Raw genomic sequence first — 21,030 nt, forward strand, 5'->3', positions numbered from 1 at the left:
TTTTATTGCGAATTTAATTAAAAATACTTATATATATATATATATATTTTTTTTTTTTAAGAAAATAAGCAAATAATGTAATATATAAATACTACCTATATTTAAAACGCGGTTATATTTACCTATAATTTTTATTAATATTTGCGTTATATATTGATATTACTGATATAGAACCGGTTTACAAATACTTCAATTGCTTTGCACATTAGGTTAATAAAGAAACATGAGCGAATGATATATTATATTAAGAGATGCATTTTAATTTGTGAAGAATGTGACCGCTTTCTCAGGATTTGTCCGTCGACTTTTGGCGTAAGATATTTTGCTCATGTAGGATTTCTTTCAGTACCTTGCTTTGCCATTTTTATTTATCACGCCTTATACGACAGCGACGCATTTTTTTCTCCGAACGTACGTGATTTTCTAATGAGAATGCAAAGATAACAGCGTATATCAAAAATATGTAGAATATTTAAGAAATTTTCAGATAAAAATATCTTTCCCAATAGATGATATCGTTTGAATTTTGATACATTATTATCCTGAGAAACATTCAAACGATAACATTTTTTTCTATATTTTTTTTCTCAGTAATTATTTTTCTCATAAATTCAATTTCTAGAAATGATGACGGCAAATATTTTCGCTATCTGCTATGGCAACATATTATACCGAGATTTATTGGAAGTAAATAATATATATAAGAATGATAAATAATTAGAGAAATTTTATTATTCATATATCTTTCTTTACAACATTCATCCCAGATTGAATTTTTAAAAGTAACACTAATCACACGTAAAATGGATGGGCCTATATTTGAAGAAATCGACTATGTAATTCATTGCATCAATACTATACTCCCTATCATTAATATGCATGCGTTTTCTTCCATTTACAGTACTCCGGACAGCGGAGTTAAGTGATGACTAGACCAAGTTTACGCAGAAAACATACACGGTCGCGTGGTCCAGAAAAAAAATTCGACCGAGAGCCAAGTGGAATGTTTTGCTTAATTAATGAGTCAATGCTATCGTCGCTTCGCTGAAAACGCACGTGTTTTCCATCGAAAATGGAGTGCGTGATGCGTACGCAGGTTGCGTTGACAAATTTATCCTTGCCAACTTCTACAAGATTGACACATAGGACTCGTTACTTATGGAAATTAGTCTAATTTCGTATCGCGGTTGACCATTATGCTCATAGTCACGCATCAACGCGTAATGCCCATCATCATAACCGATAATCACTTCGATGGAAATACAAGAGGAGAATCGCGGGAATTGCGCGCAACGTACGTGTATGCAGCGCCGTAGAAAACGAGATATTGTTTCTCAAGGCAAGAGATTCAAAATAGTATAATGCGAATATGTATTGAATATATCTATCTATCTATCCACGCTATCTATCATACACTTTGTTATATGTGTTTTCAATATTTGGAAAAAAAATTTACCATGATTAAAGCCTGCTTGATTAACCATGTGATTATTAATACTGCAATTAAATGTCATGTATATACTTATACACGACATTAGTTGATACTGCATATGCTCTTATATATGTATATGTACGTAAAATATCCATTAAACTTTACATACAAGTAAACAGATACTTAATATAATAGTATTTAATTTAATATAATGTAATAATGATTTAATAGATTTGAAAAATTTTACGATCTATTAAATTCTATTAGTTTTTTGGATATACAATATTTTATCGCTTTGATTGAAACCGCTTGTTTAGAAAGAATTCACATTTTTACCGATGTTTGTATAATCTGTGGGATTACTATAATACAGCAATATATAAATTAAATGTACGGGACTAGAATTAACTTTTCTCGCGGCGCCATACCGACCGAATATAATTCTCACAATGAGTGTTAGTCCTGCAAAAGATTAAGAAACAATATTAAGCGAAGTCTTGTTAAGAAAATGTGCTTTCAAAAATGTTACGGTAAATTTTTTTTTTTTTATTGTTGTTTTTGTTTCGTTATTATATGAAATAGACATCTCTTACTGTATCGAATTGTTTAGAAAAATTTCAGTCATATACAGCACAGCATGAGATCTTCCCATTTTCAATCTCTTGGATTATTTTTGTCACCTTTTAACGACCGGAACCGAGGAACCGAGAAAACGATGACAATGAAAGAAAAGGAATAAAAATGGGTGAAATGGGCTTTTAAATTTTGTTTCTGTCATTTGAATTTCTTGAAGATGGTTGAAAGAGAAAACCGAAACATTCGATATAATTAAAGAAGGTTTCTATATATAATAGATAATTTATTAGCTTACTTTCTCTATTTGAATTTTTTATATTTAACATATTAGAGCTTTTTAATTTCGTTAATAGATAAATTAGTAATAGATTAGATCGGTCCGGACATTCGCAATACGGAGTTTATTGTACCCAATCGAGTACGATAATCTCATTGAGAATCTCAAGTCGCAACCGGTTAGGATTTTGCGCGCGACATTATTGCGAGGAAGCGCATTCGAGGCGCGTACAAATGCGCACGCTAAAAAGCGGCGTTTAACCATCCGAAGTGGAAAAGGCGGTGGGTAATTTTTCGAAAGAGGCAATTATCGATTCGTGTGGTCTTCGCGATGGCGGCGGTTGCAAGAAGCGGATAGAGACATCGACCACATTCCACCGGTACAAAAGGCACGTCGGAACACCGATAGTAGGGACCGCGGCCTTCTGTCTTGCTCTTTTATCTTGCTCTTTCTGCTTAATATTTCGGCCGCACGAGGGGACCACCCATGGACGCTCCCCTCACGCTGAGCGCAATATTCAATGCGGTTATACCCGTAAAACAAAAATCAAAAAAATATATCGGGTCAACCTTTGAATATCGCGGCGATCTACAACTTTTCGCAAGTCCGTTCAACAATCAAATATATATATATATATATATATATGCGCGGTCCTCGGAACGCACTGTGAAACTTGATAGGCACCGAAAGAGAAAGTTATGGTGGAAGAATGTAAAGTAAAAGATTTAAGATGGCGGCACATAAAGAAAAATCCACATAAATCTAACGTTCACTTTACAAAAAAAAAACAATACGAACAGTCAAACGATATATTTATTTAAACGCGTCACTAACACACCAATACAGACGCATTTTTTTTTCTCTATAGTATTAGTAATACTACAGAGAAAGGGGGAAAGAGCATATCGTAAAAAAAACCGCGTTACTAATATTACTAGTACTACTAATTTATAATATTTATAATGTATGATGCGAGATTTTATATGCAGTCGGCAATTTTGAAATATGACGTTAGGAATAAAAAATAAGGTAATGAAAAACTATATTTATCTATGACATTTGTCACTGAATCAAAAGAAAAGCTTGCTTACCATTCTGAAGAAAGCAAGAAAATTTGAAAATTTCTCGACACGTGATATCAGCAGTCATTTACCTCGATGTTCATGGCAATGTATTCTCTCATCTCAGAAGAAGTACTAATTGATGAAAGAAGCTGTCGATGTGTCTCGATAAAATATAATAGGCTAAAAGATAAATGACACGCAACTTCATCGTGAATTTTGTGGCAATATAGCAGCGTTGTTGGAAAATCCGAAGTGTGAAGGTTGGTAAGATTCGTTCGCTTTCACGAGAGTCATCGATATTATGATATACGATGAAAAAAACAAAAGGGTCGCGCGACCATACATCGGGGAATACAAACTCTTATCGATCTTTTGTATCAATATATTGTAATTGCCGGGAAAACCGAATTTATTTTATGATTAGAGCAAGCGAATAAATTGCTCATTACCGTGCAATTATTTTCTGTAATCTTTAGAGAGATATCTGATGTGACGAAGCAAATTTGTGCATATTATACAATATTATCATAATTTGGAATATATGCATTATTCGATATAAACTAACGTAACTCATATTTTGCGATCGAGATTATTTAATAGATTTTACAAGTACGCCCAATTAGGGCGTATGATATAGCTGGTATGCGACTTCTTTTGCTATGAAATCCACGACAATGGATATAGAATCATTCATTTTAAGAATGCCAATACTTGATCGTTTGAAACTTACGATTGGTTATTGTCAATATATTATAATCACAAACATACTCAACGTATTATATCTTTTAATTATTCTCATTATTTAATATTTAATCATCTAATATATTTTTATATGATTAATGTTATTTTACTTATGCAAATATATTATTTAAAATATAAAACTTCTATGAGAAAATCAATATTAAAGGAGATATTAAGGAGAAATTACTAGTAATTATTTTTCATCAAGACCGTTTTATTTTTGCTAATAAAACAGAAAAATTATATTTGAAATGCAACAAGTAAAAATCGACAGTATAATAATTAATATTGGCTCTCTCTGTATATTGTACAGCGAAACTTTGTATGTTTGATCGGTTCTTATCTTATTTTCGTTATTGAATCTGGCATGAAATCATCTGACATTTGGATCGAACTTCGACACTCGAAACTGTACTATCGATTTGACAACAAACTGGTGCCTTATGTGCTATTTTAGTTGATTTCAAGTATACCATGGTAGGAGGAGCGCATATCTTATACTTAAAGTGCATCCGCGGCCACGATTGCCAGACATATTGAATTAAGAAGAAATGTTTGTGCCTATAGTCAAACATAATCGATAAAAAAGCTCAAAATTTAAATAAAAATATTTTAATAATTGTTTTATTATTCGATATATATTACTCGACACTTAGAAAGCTCGATACGCAAAAATTTAAGTCTACATTGCATAATTAGCATCAAACATAATCAATTCTCAAATTTAATAACATTGCATGAAAACTATAATAAATGGAATCTTATCACGATTCTCTGTATATAAAAAAAAAAAAAAAAAAAAATTGCATTAATTTATATATAGTTCAAATATATACGAATAACTTTGTAGAAATTTACTCTAGTAAATTATAAAGTGTGAATCAATCCTTAATCCATATAGCGTGAATCAACCCTTAACCCCATATTTCCTCCAATCTTTGATTAATTCTCGCCTTCGTCTTGTCTGGTTGTAACCGTCTGCTATTATTTTTAGCGCATGATCGCAACGCCGCGCAAAGGCGAGGGGAGAAAGGAAGGGAGCGTTTGTAAAACGGCTCTAATGCCGACTGAGTATATTAAGTCATCCCGCGGGCTTGGCTTGCATAATTATCGGCTCCTCTGTCACCAAAGACCGACTTGCGTATAACTTTGCTGTTGCATTGCTCTTACCGCACCCTCAGCCGCGGCGCTCATCAAGATGGTATGCGTAAAAATGTGTACAATGTATATGTATGTGTATGATTTATAAGATCGTACATAATAATTTGACAGTTTCTGTTGTGTTGAGTAATTATGTATTTTAATGAAATTTTATGTAACTACAATTATATAATAGATTATGAATTATGTGCGAATTCTCTTTTAATGAAATTTTAAAAGTTTGAATATATATAATAATACATATTAAATATTTAGAAAATAATTATTTTTTTTATGCATTGCACATATATCTTATAATATTAGATGGTAATGTGTGCTTAAATGTTATTAATTGATAAGGTTTATTGATTCAAAAGTGTACGATATGACACACGAGGAAACTCCTTAACAATCGTTGAACACTCCTCCAAGTCTTGTTAGTATGTCACGAGAAAAGATGCTTCGACATTTTATCCGAATAACTATAATGTAAGAAAGTGTTGCTAGGTTTTTCCAATCGTGTCACATGAAGCAGTGTATTTTTGTATCAATAAATGCGAAAAAGTGCGGTGCAAATAAAAAATATAATGTAAAAAATTAATTATAATTAATACGTCAGCACTTTGCGTCAGGAAAAAACAAACGATTATTAATGATAAAATTTTTGTCTACATTGCAAAACTTTCCTTCTACGCATACGGTTGGAGTGATATACGTACATATGTGTATAGTTGTGAGTTTCGATATATATGGGAAGAAATCTTTATATACAAGGTAATATTTACTGATAATATAACAATGTATTAAATCGTTTTATCATCAATCTGAGAAAATTTTGTAGATTAAATTTCTGTAGGTTAAATTAAATATATAATTTTATGTCAACGAGATCTCTCTGTAAAAGAGATGATATCACTTTGCATGTTATAAAGCAATGCATAACTACTGTGTTTACTACATCATAATATCATGAATCTAAATTATTATGTCTTTTGATGAGTGAGCCGAATTTACTTATTAAGCTTTCTGCGAAGCGTAGAAAAAGCACGGAAAACCGGCTGAGTCTTGATATATTAGAGCTTCAAAAACTTTCTATCCAATGGACAGTGAACAATGGACATAATCTTTTGTACGCCACACAGTCAAGTAAGATTTTTGATATTGTTACATCTTTTTTTAAAATAAGAATCTCTCTCTTTTTCCAAAAATTACGGTGTAAATACAGTGATATACATAACAAATTCGATTTATCTTTATAAATTATCAGTTTAAATAGTGTATTTTAATTGATATTGTACGACATGTAGTTTGCAGTGTCTTAAATTTAAGAAAAAAACAAATCTTTCTATTCAATGTATTAAATAATAACATATTATAAGTTGATAGAAACAAAGTACGCATAGTAAGAATTCTTAAAAAAAAAGAGAGGAAGAAAATTCTTGAATGTTATAATGATAATAATTTGAATTGCAAAAATGGAGCAAAAAATGTACTAAGGCAACAATGTACAATATATAATATATGCAATATCGTTTCCTCGTGGTATTCACATATAACTGATGGTATATCGAAGAGTCATCGAGTTTTTATTGAATAATAAATTATTATAAATGTAAACTAATGCTGACAGAGCGTATCGGAAAGGATGCCAGAGAGAATCAGGTACCTATCTTCTTCAGCATCCAAATTTTTTTGTTAATTAATTATCGAAATTTGAAACAAATATTACTTAGATATTACTTGGATATTTAGATATGGATAATATAATGTGCGCACGCAAATATATAATCTTTTCTATCATTATTTCCCACATGATTCCTATAAACTATATATTACATTTGTTATCTAACAGACATATTTAATCTCAAGTATAAGTAAGTATTGTATAAGTAAGTGATTGTGATGATATCAATCAATAATTTGTACTCAATTATTCGCGAAGGATGCATGATATTAACCCGTTGGTCAATGCGAACGATACTCGCGATGTCTTCGTCTAGACGATATCCTTATTTCCACTTTTTTTTCTGAGAAAGTCATCTTAGAAGTCAATTTTGTGTGACTGTCGTCTGGCCGCTTCCGGACACGTATAATATCCGTTTGTTAGCGAAATTATTCATAAAGATTCTCTGAAGAAACTAATAATGGTCAATCGAGGAACCAGATATTTCGAAAGAAATTCAGTGTTTATTACAACAAAGAAGATCGTTTATCTTCGATCTATTATATATTTATATGTAAAATCACATTTTCTTAATTATTCTTTCAAATAATTAATAAACTTTATTCTTAAGACCGAAAGTTTTTCTCGGACTAATTATATATTACAAATATTACCGAATACATTATGTCGCATAATGTATAAGTTTATAATACAATAACCTGTGTCGCGATAAATGTGTATTTTTCTATCTACGGGGGACGCTGTAAGACGATGAAAGGCCATCGATTATCGTATGTGCTAATGGATATTGCATTTGCATTTGCGATACTGTTGTTTCGCGCAATGCCTCGACGAAGAAATCATCGGCATCAAGGCAAACGACTCACGAGAAAAATTAAATCAACAATACGCGACTGCCTAATCGTCGAAGCTTGACTCCTATGTCACGGATGTCATAATAATACGTATGCGTAGCACGTTTTGTGCGCTTTGCGGATTTTTTTTTTTTTTTTTATGTTGAGTGTTTCTGTCTCTCATATCTGTCATTTGACATGCTCCTAATTAATATTACAGTACGCGTGAAATATAATTTTAAAACGTCATTCGTGTTAGGCGAGAAAATATTATTTTTCTTTGCTAAATAACGCGACTCATTAAAATATTATTAAATAATAAAGTAGATCGCGACCGATTACGTAGCGCGATGCTATCACGTAAATGACCTTTCCGCAAATGCTTGACGTCAAATGCGATACTGTTTCTGACGGATGTTGCGCGATAGATCATATTACATGGCGAAGATCCTCGCGGAGAATGTGTCGCTGTTAATTCGATCCCGATTCGATTTTACGCAATGGAATTCAGGTAAAATAATCGATTTCTCCGTAAGTGCAGATGTAGGCGCGAAGTTTCATGTTCGTGACGATTACCGCCCACGCCAATCCAACGTCACGAATGCTACGTCATAGATTTCTCGGACCTCAACAAGTATTTCGAGCACGTTGTCGTTATCGCGTAACAGTTCTCATCGCAAGAATGTCATGAGTTAATAATTCGGTAACGGATGTAAGAGCAACTTTGTCGATTCATTGTCGAAACAGGATGTATCAATGTGTCGCAGAAATTTAATATCGGAGATAAGGCACAATATTGAGAGGAGAATTATCGTACACTCGACTGGTATCGGTTACACGTAGCGTCTATCGCGAGGTAATACATCTCGCGGGGGAAGAATAAATTTAGATATCTATGCATATTCAATTTTCATAAGTACCCGTGAGAACATAAATAAGGAAAGTTAGAAACAAATATAATCGTTTTTCAAAATTATATATCATAAATTACTGTGTTTTTAGAAAAAAGCTAACAATGAAATACTTTTTGCGTACATATTATATCTCGCCCTCTAGAGAGACACGATTGTTACAGCATAATATCAAAATATTCAATTGACTCACCTTATCCCGTGAGGAAATCTGAACGTATAAAGCTCGATCTGCAACAAAGAAGATAAAAATTGATGGTTAATTTTACACAACAAGTTTTCTTGTAATTTAAATATACGTCGTCGATTTTCTCGAGTTGCATGAAATATGAAATTTTCGCGTCTTTCGTTTAATGAGGATAAACACGATGCAAAGTCCGAGATATTTTAAAGCTTTACGCGATGATTACGTTACACGTCGAGCAGGATATTCTCTTGGAATATCCCCCGTGTATTTATCCTGCGGTCACTTCGTAAGTCCGTAAGTCAGATTTACCGCTGCTGTAATAGTTGCTTGACGGAAGAAAAAAAGTAGTCATCCTTCAAGTATGCGGCTATTGTTTCTTGATAATATGCTTTGAATCATGCTCAGTTGGTAGACAGGTCTTCGAAATACATCGTAATTCGATTGTTGTGCCGTGCAATGTATTTATTGATGTAACAAAGGTCAGCTTGCTTTTATATGTTTTCATGTCTTCTTTCAAAAAAATATATTATATACCTATCTATATATATGTATATTAAATATGTATAATATAATGTACACTCTTCTATATCCACAGGCATATATATTATATATATTAGGCATATTTAAAAAAATATCTGTATATATATATATATATATATATATATATATATATATTGTAATCTTATATTAAAGAAAATATTAAATGTAATAAACTTATTTATATAAACTAAATAGGCTAAATATTTTTGTACATAGCACGAATACCGAATATTAGTGACAGAATAAAAATTGAAACATATGAAAGAAGATAAAAATTTGTTCATAATACATATTATCTTGTCTTTTATTCTAGACCGCAAGATATTAATTACATGGCTTCTTGTCATATTAATCTTTCTCACGCGGGCAAGACCAGGTGGACCGATAAGGACACTGTAGCAGACTATCGCATGCGATCAGCATCGTAGATGCGTTGCACCTGTTATAGCGACTTCTTCGTAATCATCATAGATTTCTTCAGAATAAAAGCCAGTTGTGCAGGGTTTAGGATACCAATGCAAGAGCAAGTAGTGTTAGTGTGTGTGTATCATTTGTACTTTCCTGACACTGCATACCAAGAAGTTTCTTCTTGGCGGACCATCCCGTCTTGATATTCTAACTTACAGTGTGTCTCGAATATCTCAATATTTTAATATCTATCTTAATTGCAGTTTCATATAGTAAAATAATTACCTTGTCTTGTCTACTTATCTGGTACATTTATTTCTCTCGGCGTGCACACATGTGCATGTAATTTATATATAAAATAGAAATTCAAAAAGTATATCCTCTTTTTTGCTTGACATTTTATATTTATTAATTTTTATACTATAAACTATATATAATATTTTTTTAATATATATATATATATATATAATTATATTAATATATATTAATTGATATATATATATATATATATATATATATATATATTTATATATATTAAAAATATGTGTAAGTTTTCGTTAATAATATATTTAAATCAGATTTTTTCTGTGTGTAAATTCTACAGATTAAAAGATTTTAGAAATACATAGGACACCCTGTGCATACACACGTTGCGATCGCACGATGGCACGTGGTCCGAGCAGAGCCGGTGCACGCTCAAGTATACCATACACTTGTCGCTCGCAGAGCGCTGGTATGTACAGATCATTTCTTCTGAATGAATCATCGTCATGCCGATGCCCTTCAGGGTCGAGACGATGGATCTTCACTCGGGGTCAGAAGATTGCGCGATATCGTGTTACCCTCTCAGGATGCACCTGGGCAGCTTTCGTTTCTTTCTTCAACTACAATTATATTGCGCGCTTTTGCTTAGGATGCACTGAATCGCTTCATCCTATTGCCGGGGGTCATTTCTGTTTGCTCTTTTTTTCGGATATTTGTTATTTTTCTCGATAAGATTACCAGCGAGGCCTACACGAAGCTTGTGCCGCCAATACCTTTGCCTTTGATTTCCTATGTTCGTTCATACTTTGATTTATAGTAGTCGTATCGACTAATTTAACGAACTAAACATTTGTGTCATTGTATTAATTTTCTCAATTATATATTTGCATTTACGTTTTGGATAGAATCTTATAATCTTATTTAATTATGTACAGTTTGATCTCTTAGAAATTTGTTTGAGTAAAATTTATCATTTTCGTTATACGATAAATGGTCACGTTTTGTATTACTATTTTATTAATAAAAGAACTTGTATTACAATCTTAGTGGCTAGTATTTAATCTCTAATTACGTTACCGATATATACTCTGGCCATAGTTTGTTATCGTCAAAGATCATTTTACTCGGTCGTCTGTTAGCTATCCATTTCGATACAAAGTGCAAACAGAACTAACAAGATGGTTGCATACCATCGATAGTCATACGATGTGTTTAAGCCGTTTATTCGTGTGTGCATTCATGCAACCTTTCTTACATAAGCACATACACATCTCTTCATTATCTAAATAAACATTATTTAAATATGTATTCTCAGCAAAATGGAAGTAGCCTTTTTTCATCTATGTGTTAATAACCAATTTTTGTGATAAAATAATTTACTAATTTATAGTATAGAAATAACCATAAAAAAAAACGGATCATATTTAAAAAAGCAGATTAAACTGATGTAAAATTTTAAAAATTAATTTTCTTAATTTTTTTGTGAATAGTACTACGTATATATTTTTGTCTGTTGTTGACATGCTAAAACAACATTTACGTGGAATATTTGAAAAAAATTAATTCTAACTGTTCCTAAACTCTGGGATCTATTAAGTAGACATATTTAAAGTCAATACTGTGTGTGTACATTTAGTTAGAGAGCTATGTTATTTCCGGAATGTCGGATGGGTGCAATTTTTGTGAGGCGCCAGTTGCTTTTGTTATACACGCGATCTTCGAGGGCATGCTTATAAGAGGATTGAACGCGCATAGGATCGCCGAGACCGTTTGTTGAATCATCGCGACTCGATTCCAGGAATGCTCCATTCATCTCGGAGCAATGTCTTCGTAAAGGACGCATACACCGATGGTCTTGCGAAATCAATGTCTCTACTTACGGAAGAAACATTCCGATCTCATTCTACGGGCGGTCGTGGTTTTAAGGACGCGTCTTTCCTAATAACAGTGCGATCAATTTTAAGAATATCACGCTCAAATTGCCATATCAAAGAAATATCGAGTCATCTCTTCTATAATGATCGTACGTTTTCATGTTCCAATTAATCACTAAAATTATAATTCATTTTAAATAACATAAATAATGCAAATATATTTTTTATTTGACAGAGATATAATTTAGAGAAAATAGATATAATTCAGAGAAGATTATGCTATCTTTAATAGTTATCAAAATAAAAATATATTTTTTGTGTAATTTAATTATAATATACAAACTATTTCGATTTATTTACATAATTATTAAAAAAAAATAATTAAGATTTCGATATAATTATTATTCGATGCCTGCATTACTTTTCTAATTGTATGCATGTTTATATTGCAGATTACGTAATGAAGATACGGATTTCCCCTGTTTTATATCTTCAGACACATGAACTCATTCACGCTTGTAGGTGACGTGGTATACTATTTTTGCGAGTTAGTGACTATTCATAGTATCGCACATTCTCAGTCCATTCAATGGAGTTTAAATAAACTATCGATTACACAAATTATTGTCTGCAATATTTCTGTAAATTTTCACTTATCATTGGGCCGTTTTCAGCGATTCAGGATATTACTGAAAAATATACGATCGGGACTATTTGGGTAATTTTGTAAGCCGGAGACGCGGCACGCTTTGACTGCTCTGAATCATTATGAATGAATTCCCTTGACGATGGACGGTGTGGACCATCTTCCTTCCGATCGTCTAGTCACGATAGCGTCTTTTTAGGATCTTACGCAAGGTCGAATCCCGTTACACAGCGCTTCGCTTCTTGATCTTTGCGCCGCTCTTATGCAAATCCCTTTCTCATTCATGCAACTGTACACTCCGTCATTCTATAGATATGCGGACATATCAGGATAACACAATTGCGATACAACAATTGCAAAATATCATGTAAGTTGTAATATGTATTATTACACTTTTTTATAATATATTAGCACACATACATACCATATAACGCACATTAAATTTAATAAGCAATATTTTTTAATTAAACTTTATTTATTTTTGAATTTTTATTAAATAAATTTTTAAAATAAATTTTATTTATCTAAATGTATAAAAACTCTTAATCACATTTTTTTTTTTCAAATTTTCGTCAAGTTTTTATCCGCAAACATCTCTAATAGACTTTTATTTTATTTTTATTTGCTGTTATCAAATACAATCACATGAATATCAAATTTATTCACGTGGTATTTTGATTTATATTTGGACTCGACATTAAAAAAGCTGTCAAAATACGCAATTTCTACGGTGAGTCTTCCAATATTGTTGCAAACTCGAGAGTGTATTACAAATTTTTCCCTTCTTTAAATGCAATGGTATTATAAACTCGTATCAAACGAATAAAATTATATACTTATTAATTTCTTCAATATTCAAACTGTTCAATATTTTTTAAGGATGCATTCGATAGGTATGGAAATAAAGAACAAATCAGTACTTGAAGTAAATAAGCCATACATTTTTGGTATATTATAGATATACATTAGTTTCAAGATAAATCGAGAAATATTAGAAGAAGATTACATATACATACATATTTCACTTATATAATATATATATATATATATATTAATATTAATTTTTAAATATATTTTTAATACCGTTAAAGAAATTCTGAGGAATATAATTCGCAATCACACAACTTGGCAAAATTATTTATGTGTATCGTTATAGTGCATTGCAAGGCTTCTTTTTATATCTGTTATTCACTGAGGGGAAGCACATACGTAATATATGCATAGATGCTAGGCGATTGGTCTTTGCATAAGACGTCCAGACGATACCGAGGCATAATTATCATTCACTTGATTCACCTCTCGGCATTGCGTCGCCGCAAACACGTCGTTTATTGCGTCTCAATCCGAGTACTGAGGATCAATTTCGCAGAACTTGCTTTCGACTTTTGATCGAGGCCATTAGAGATTTTATAACGAGCTCGTAATTTCTGTATTAATTATTGTTGTTTCCAAGGTGAAAGAGAAAATCTCGTAAAGACTGTTCGCGTTGCTCTTAAAAGACAAGATCTTTTTTTCTTTCCCGATCGACGTCATGGACAACCGTAGACTATCGGCGGGCAATTTTCTCATTCGACGTGTCAACGCGAATCGTCGCTTTTCTAATCTCCGGACCGACAAGTACGAGGTACGAATCGTTTCGTACAACGAACGGTCAATGACGCGTGACGATACTAATCTCGGAATACCGGCAAATTTGCATACCCGTATCGTTATTCTCACGCGATTGTAACGTTCGTCGCGAACGTGCGTAGGATCACATTTCGCTTAAGGACGCGTGGTAAGGATATTTTAGGAAAGGGTAAATTATACGATTGATGTACAGCCAAAAAAAATTGCGTCCTTTAAAAAAGATTTTGCCAAAAATTACGTTTTTTAATCAATTAGACAAAAATTCTTATTTTCGTAACATTTTTTATATCTTTATATTTTATATCTGATATTTTGAAAAAAATATTATTTAATGTAAACGAAAGAAATATTTCTGCACGAGCTATATGTGAAACCCGAATAATTTTGCTCATCGTTCTTAATATTGTGACTGGCTGAATTTATTAGACTAAATATATGATTAAATTAATTAGGATAAATAAGCTGAATTTATTATAAGCCGTAAAAAAGCACAGATTGAATTCTATATTATTAATTTAATGATATTAAAATTACTAATAATTAACATTAATTACCTTAGCTTTGTTATCATCATGATTGATTATAAAATCTCTGATTGTACGATTTACTAACTATATTTACTAGCAATGGTATAACAGGAGGATCGTAAGTAAACCCATGCGCGATTAGCTGAATCATTCCCGTACAACTCCGAGAAATGAACGAGAGAAGTTTCCCAGTAACCAGATCATCCGCCTTTTAAATCGAAAATATTAAATGCAATCAAGTGATTGTGGCTTATCGTGGTCGTCATTATGTTATCACCGTACGAAAGATCGAGCAGAAAATATAACTTGGCGGGAATAAATAGAAACATCGTTTATACGTAACATGTTAATGATGTATCGGTTTTGGTTCCTGTTAATTCAACTTAATTAATACTTAATTAGGTTTCACAAATTTCATTGTCAGTGAAACGTAAGGGACTTTCACACACACACACCATCGTTCTTCCTTTTCATTCGATATTTGAAATATTCTCTATCCGTACGATGATCATTCTTTATCAATCAAATCGCGCTTCTTTATTATCTTCATGCTTTTAAATGCCATTGTACTTATACATTATACATAATTTTGAAAATAATAGTTATTCACCGTAGATACACACTTGAACTTCCTAATTAAAATATAGATATATTATACTTTATTATTGTGATATAAGTGAGTCATAAGATTAGAATAAATTGTTTCTTTAGTTTTCACATTCAAAATTGAGACAAATATTTATGCGCAAAAATGTAAAAAGAGAGAGAGAGAGAGAGAGAGAGAGAGAGAGAGAGAGAATGTGTGCACGTGTTTATGAGTGTAATAATTAAAGAAACGTAACTCACGCACACAAAGATTGCAATTCATGAGTAAAAGCGATGGTATGCAATTACCTCTGACATTATTTCTATCTATGACCTGTGACCCTTCGCTCGCGCGAAGTACAAATCCAACAATACTCACACAATTCGATCTATCTTTAAATCTAAAGAATCGCACGTTGCTATTAATCTACGGTCTTGCGGCTTGCGCGTACACGCGTGCGATGGCGCAAAAGTTGAATAATACGTTGGCTAAATCGTTACGTTAACAGCTGTCTGTGACGTATAGCATGTTATCTCACAACACTGACCTATTTCTCGTAACGATCCATCCGAGAAGGTATTAACATTTCCTAGACTAGTCTACAGACTTATCGCTCGATTTTATGTTTCGTTCCATCACGAACACGTTGAGGGAGGTTCTCTATCGGTGCATGTGAATGCGCTTAGATGACTATGATCATTCGATGGATAAGAGATGAGAGGTGCAGCTAATATAATAGTGTTATCAGATTATGAACAATCGTGCTATTCCTACCTTTCGATCTAATCGCTATCTTCGATCTACGAAAAAAGATCATGTGAGATTTAAGCTGACAATTCAAATTATTTAGATGGATAATTAGAAATTTTCAATTTCTTTTGTTAGAGATGACTTTTAGATTAATAATTATAAAAGACATAAATAATTATAAAAAATAGAAAAAAAAGTATGTACATATGTGTATCAAAAATTATTTTTACAAGTAATATTTTGCATAAAATTTTAAATAAAAATAGACTAATTGTAAGATATAATTGAATATTTATTAATTATTTTATGAATGTAATATTACACATTGACGCTTTTGCTTTCATTTAAAATAGCATAACTATCGTTGGGGGTGGCTTAATGTGGCTAATTCAATAAGTATACTGTAGATTTATTTCACAGATCTAAGTTAAATTAATGAATAGAAACGTTTTCCTGTCCTATGGAGGTACTTCTGCGCGGTACTCGAGCGACAAGCAAAGAGAATACCAAGCGGCGCTTAAGCCCGTGAGGTGTATGAATCAGTAAGCAAGTGTAACGACCCAATGACGTCAAGGAGATTGCACAAGAAAACGCATGCCGGTAATCCCGATTCTTCGATCTCGTGCAAGAGCGATCGGGAACGTAGTACAGCGTTTAAAATTCAGAATGCATTGCCTGGATCCATCACGTCCCTTCGGGCATCTTCAAAGGCTGATGTAAAAACGCTAGATATACGTTAGTTCAATCTACAATTAATCTATCAAGATTTGTAAACGTATTTTTATTAATGTTCATTTAAAATAATATATTTAATGTTATCATATTTTAATTTTTCGTTACGTGTATATTATATAGTTGTGCTTGAAATAAAATATTAAAGGATATTATAGGCAACAAATTAAAAATATCATCTTTAATACAATACATGTTTGACAAAAGCTTTGTTTTTTTTAAATAATAAGATTTCAAAAAGAGTACATAATTGATTAAATTAAAACATTATTTTTAATAAAATAATAATGTATTGTGTTTTTAATAAAATAATAAAGAAAATTATATATATTTAGCGGTAATATATTTTAAGTGCAGATTTCTGTGAGAGTGCCAAACATGTTTCTCGGAGCGAAAATAGTTTAGAACTTGTTAGAAATAAAAATGCCTATTGGGCATAGCAAAGTGAAGTCATTGGATTATTTTAGATCTAGGTTTTGTAATTTAAAGATTGCATCGCGTAAAACCTCGTAATAGTAAGTAATAAAAGCGGTAATCGTTTTTAGGAACTGCTCTCTAATTCCAATAAATAAACGTCAAATTTTGATATCTCGACTTTTCCTGCTCGCAGAATCGAAAGATTTCTATTGGAATTATAAAATATTCACACGTCTTAGTCATAAATTGTCGCTTCGCTTTCCACGTTTCCCTAGTAAAACTCAAATGTAAAATTTCCAGCTGGAATCTTCTCTTTCCGCAAGAAATATCGTACTGAATGATAAGAAAATTTTTCTGACGTCACAAGATCCGCCTTCGTAGATGTTGATTGCATCGTTGTACTCGGTTCATTCGACGAGAAAGCGAACAGAGACGGTCACGAAACAAGTGAAAGTATATACGCAATGAAATCATTATAAATAAATTTTCCCCAAAAAACCGGATTTTACGATCGATTGGAATACTTCGGATGTCAAATCTAAGAATCTATGTTAAATTTTTATTGTTAAATTGAAATATTACAATATAATAATACATTTTTGTAATAAATTAAATTAAAATTAAAATTAAATTAGATGGTATTCACAAATTAAAAATACTTTTAAATTTTATATAATCTTTTACATGTTTCGCATATTTTGATATTAAATTTTAATAGATTTTGATGTGATTACTATGTATAGTTTACATATATTTATATTATCTAAAATATATAATTTATATACTATATAATTCGTGTGTGGACAATTTAATTTACCGCAATTTGATAAAATTTTGCTCCATATTCTTCCATAAAAACTGTACGCGAGTAAAATAATATTGTACATAGTGGATTAAATTATTAACATTCTTTGCACCAACAAGAAGCGGAAGTCTGCATGCGATCAAAGTATCAAGATTCTTATGACGCGTTAGAAAATAATAATCGAAGTTGTGTCACTTCCGCAAATGTTCGAAGAACTTTAGAAGATTTTGCGATGTGTCACACGTCAAAAAATTCCTTTAACTTGCCTGGATCTATGTGTATAGTGGTTTTACGCGATGGAATAGAACAACATTATTCATCCATTTACGTAATTAGAATTATGTATCCACACATATACCATATAACGAGGAATTAATCATTCAACAATCTTAATTGATCTTATTAATCCAGCCACTATTAAATAGCCGTAATATATTGACGTGTATATTATATAATAATTAAACCGTCTCGAGAATCGAAAAATTACAATATTTTTATTTTATCTCTTTTAATTATTAGCTTGACATATTAGCAATATAATAGCCGGATCATTGTTGCGTTGCTAACGTCACATTATTGATTAATTTACTTGTATGATTTTTTTAAAGCGTTAGAAGGTGTTTCCTCCTCCTATATTTACGTCATTGATCAGGCTATATCATATGTATGGTAGATACAAGAAAGATTTTCTTGTTAATTATGTCCGAATTATATCTGCATTAAAATATGTTCCATTATATAAAAAATCGAAATTATATGATTTCAAAAGATGACAACATTTATAAATAGAGATAATTAAACTTTATTATCTTGAATATATTAATTTTTCAGAAAGATATGAAATTCTTTTATGGCAATGTGAGAAAATCAGAAACACAAAAGATAGTAATCGAAAGTTTTTTATTAAAATTTAAGTTATTGTTTAAATTAATTCTATTGCCGAATTTTTAATTTAGATTATGAAAATAATGAAGAATAAAATATATTTTTCTTTAGAGAATAACAGTATTAATATTTTAGCGGAGAATTATTACTTACAATTGTTAATTTTATAAAAAATTATTTTATATATACAAAACTGTATAAAATTGTTTTATAAAAAAATTAAAAAAATTAATTATTAATTAGTTATTAATTATTTTCACACTTTTTCACTTCGTGTCCGCAGTCGTTGTGCTCATTTGCCTGGACTAAGCTTAACAAACTTTCGCGTGATCCTTACGCGTAAACGAATGTGCATATAGATAGTTAAAGGCTGCAGTCGAACGCGTGTGTGTCGTGCGCGTACTCGATGTCGCGCACGCTCTGCACGTGTGCGCTTTCTCGCAACACGTGCGTTGCACGCTTTTCACGGCTGTGTTACGGCTCGCGCGCGCGCACGCTTGCAGATCGCTCGCTCTTTCCTTCTGTCAGCGAAGACCGGCGACCTTGGCCTCGTGACCATGAGCACCAGTTGATTTGTTATATTAACGCGAGGGCGCTATGCTATTTCATACTTCCTACATATATTCGTATTCGTGAGACTTTCTCAATACATACGACGAAAAATGTTTGACAAGATGAGCGAGATTATCAAAGGAGTTGGATAGAAGAAGCCCTTAAAAGCCTCTGACGATTGAATTTCTCGTTCATTAGCTACTAATTAATTTATTAAGATATTCGTGAGATAGCAGAAAAATTTTAAAAATTAATAATATTTTAAATATATATAAGACAGGAACTTTATATTTTTAATATGCCGACTTTTGTCTATATGTTTTATACAAATATGTGAGATATTCATACGAGAAGAAAGAATGACAAGAAAAAATGCAGTAAATAGTTTGTCTGTAATATGTAAGTGATTTTCTTATAAAGGATAATTTATTATATGATAATAAATTATTTACAAGCCTGATTAAAATCAGCAATTAGAATTAAATCAGTTAAATGCGTACAATAGATAATTAATATGCTATAGATTTTTCAACAGAATTTCTTTTAGAATCTGTTCTAATATTGATGATAAAAATCGCCTAATTCACTAAAGAGAGTTGTCAAATATTCAAAAAAATATCATATAGAAATATTAATTATATAGTATTAATAAAGTTATACATATTAATCAATTATACATAAAATTTGCAAAATCGTATTAATTTTATTAATTGTACTAACTTCTCTGATTCTAATAATACTAAAAATAAATGTATCCAGCAGCAACAGCGGAATGTGATGATTGTGAGAAAAAAGACGATCCGTCATATATGTAGGTGGCGATTAGCATGATCGCGGGAACGTAATATCAGGCCGCACGTTAAATTAGGATGAAGCAGGTACAAACTGAGAGTAGCTGGAACTTGAACGCTACTACATGAGTCACACTCACGAGTCGTGACTCATGAGAAAATCGCCGGTGGAATCGATGAAAACGTAAAACTAATCGCGCATCCAATATTATATAAATAATATGTACAAAGTGTATAAGAAATTTTGATTGCGAACATACATCTTTTCCCTCTTTCTTTCTCTTTCTCTTTTTTTCTCTCGTAGCGATGCACATTGATAAACTGATAACGTCTATGCTGAATGAGTAAATTTATAAATAAATTGACACGGCAAATGTTTCAGATGGAAACGAGAAAATTTTTACATCACCCAAGACATTTGGATGTTCGGAACAAAATAAAAAATGTAAGAAATTGTCTGTATATAGAAAAATACTTCGCTATGATGTCACAACTAATTTCATTAAGTAATGACTATTACGTGAATTTTTCTAGTGTATGCAACTGCTATTTATATTTTATAATAATCTGCAAACGTTTTATAAGAGAAGAAAATTGTTATTGATATTTATATTTTATAATAGTTTGCAAACGTTTTATTGGAAAAAAAATGTTATCAGAGAGATTATAATAATTTGTTTCTCATCTTATATATATATAAACGGGATTATGCAAACGTAAGTTAAATAATTTTAACCGCACACACTAAGTATGTCCAGATAAGCAATTCGCAAATATTA

General features: G+C 31.5%; 1 protein-coding gene across 3 annotated transcripts in view; it reads right to left on the minus strand.

The window, feature by feature from the left end:
- Positions 1-21,030, minus strand: part of LOC138943583 (uncharacterized) — a 44,535-nt gene that overhangs the window by 19,519 nt on the left and 3,986 nt on the right. For all 3 annotated transcript variants that reach the window (XR_011448500.1, XM_070314540.1, XM_070314541.1), the window contains exon 2: positions 8,852-8,889. The gene's annotated coding sequence lies outside the window, so the exon portion shown is untranslated. The remainder of the gene's footprint in view (positions 1-8,851; positions 8,890-21,030) is intronic.

Source organism: Polyergus mexicanus, unplaced genomic scaffold, assembly GCF_030449975.1.
Source record: "Polyergus mexicanus isolate NDT 795.1 unplaced genomic scaffold, iyPolMexi1.0 SCAF_27, whole genome shotgun sequence".
In the NCBI taxonomy this organism is placed as follows: Eukaryota; Metazoa; Arthropoda; class Insecta; order Hymenoptera; family Formicidae; genus Polyergus; species Polyergus mexicanus.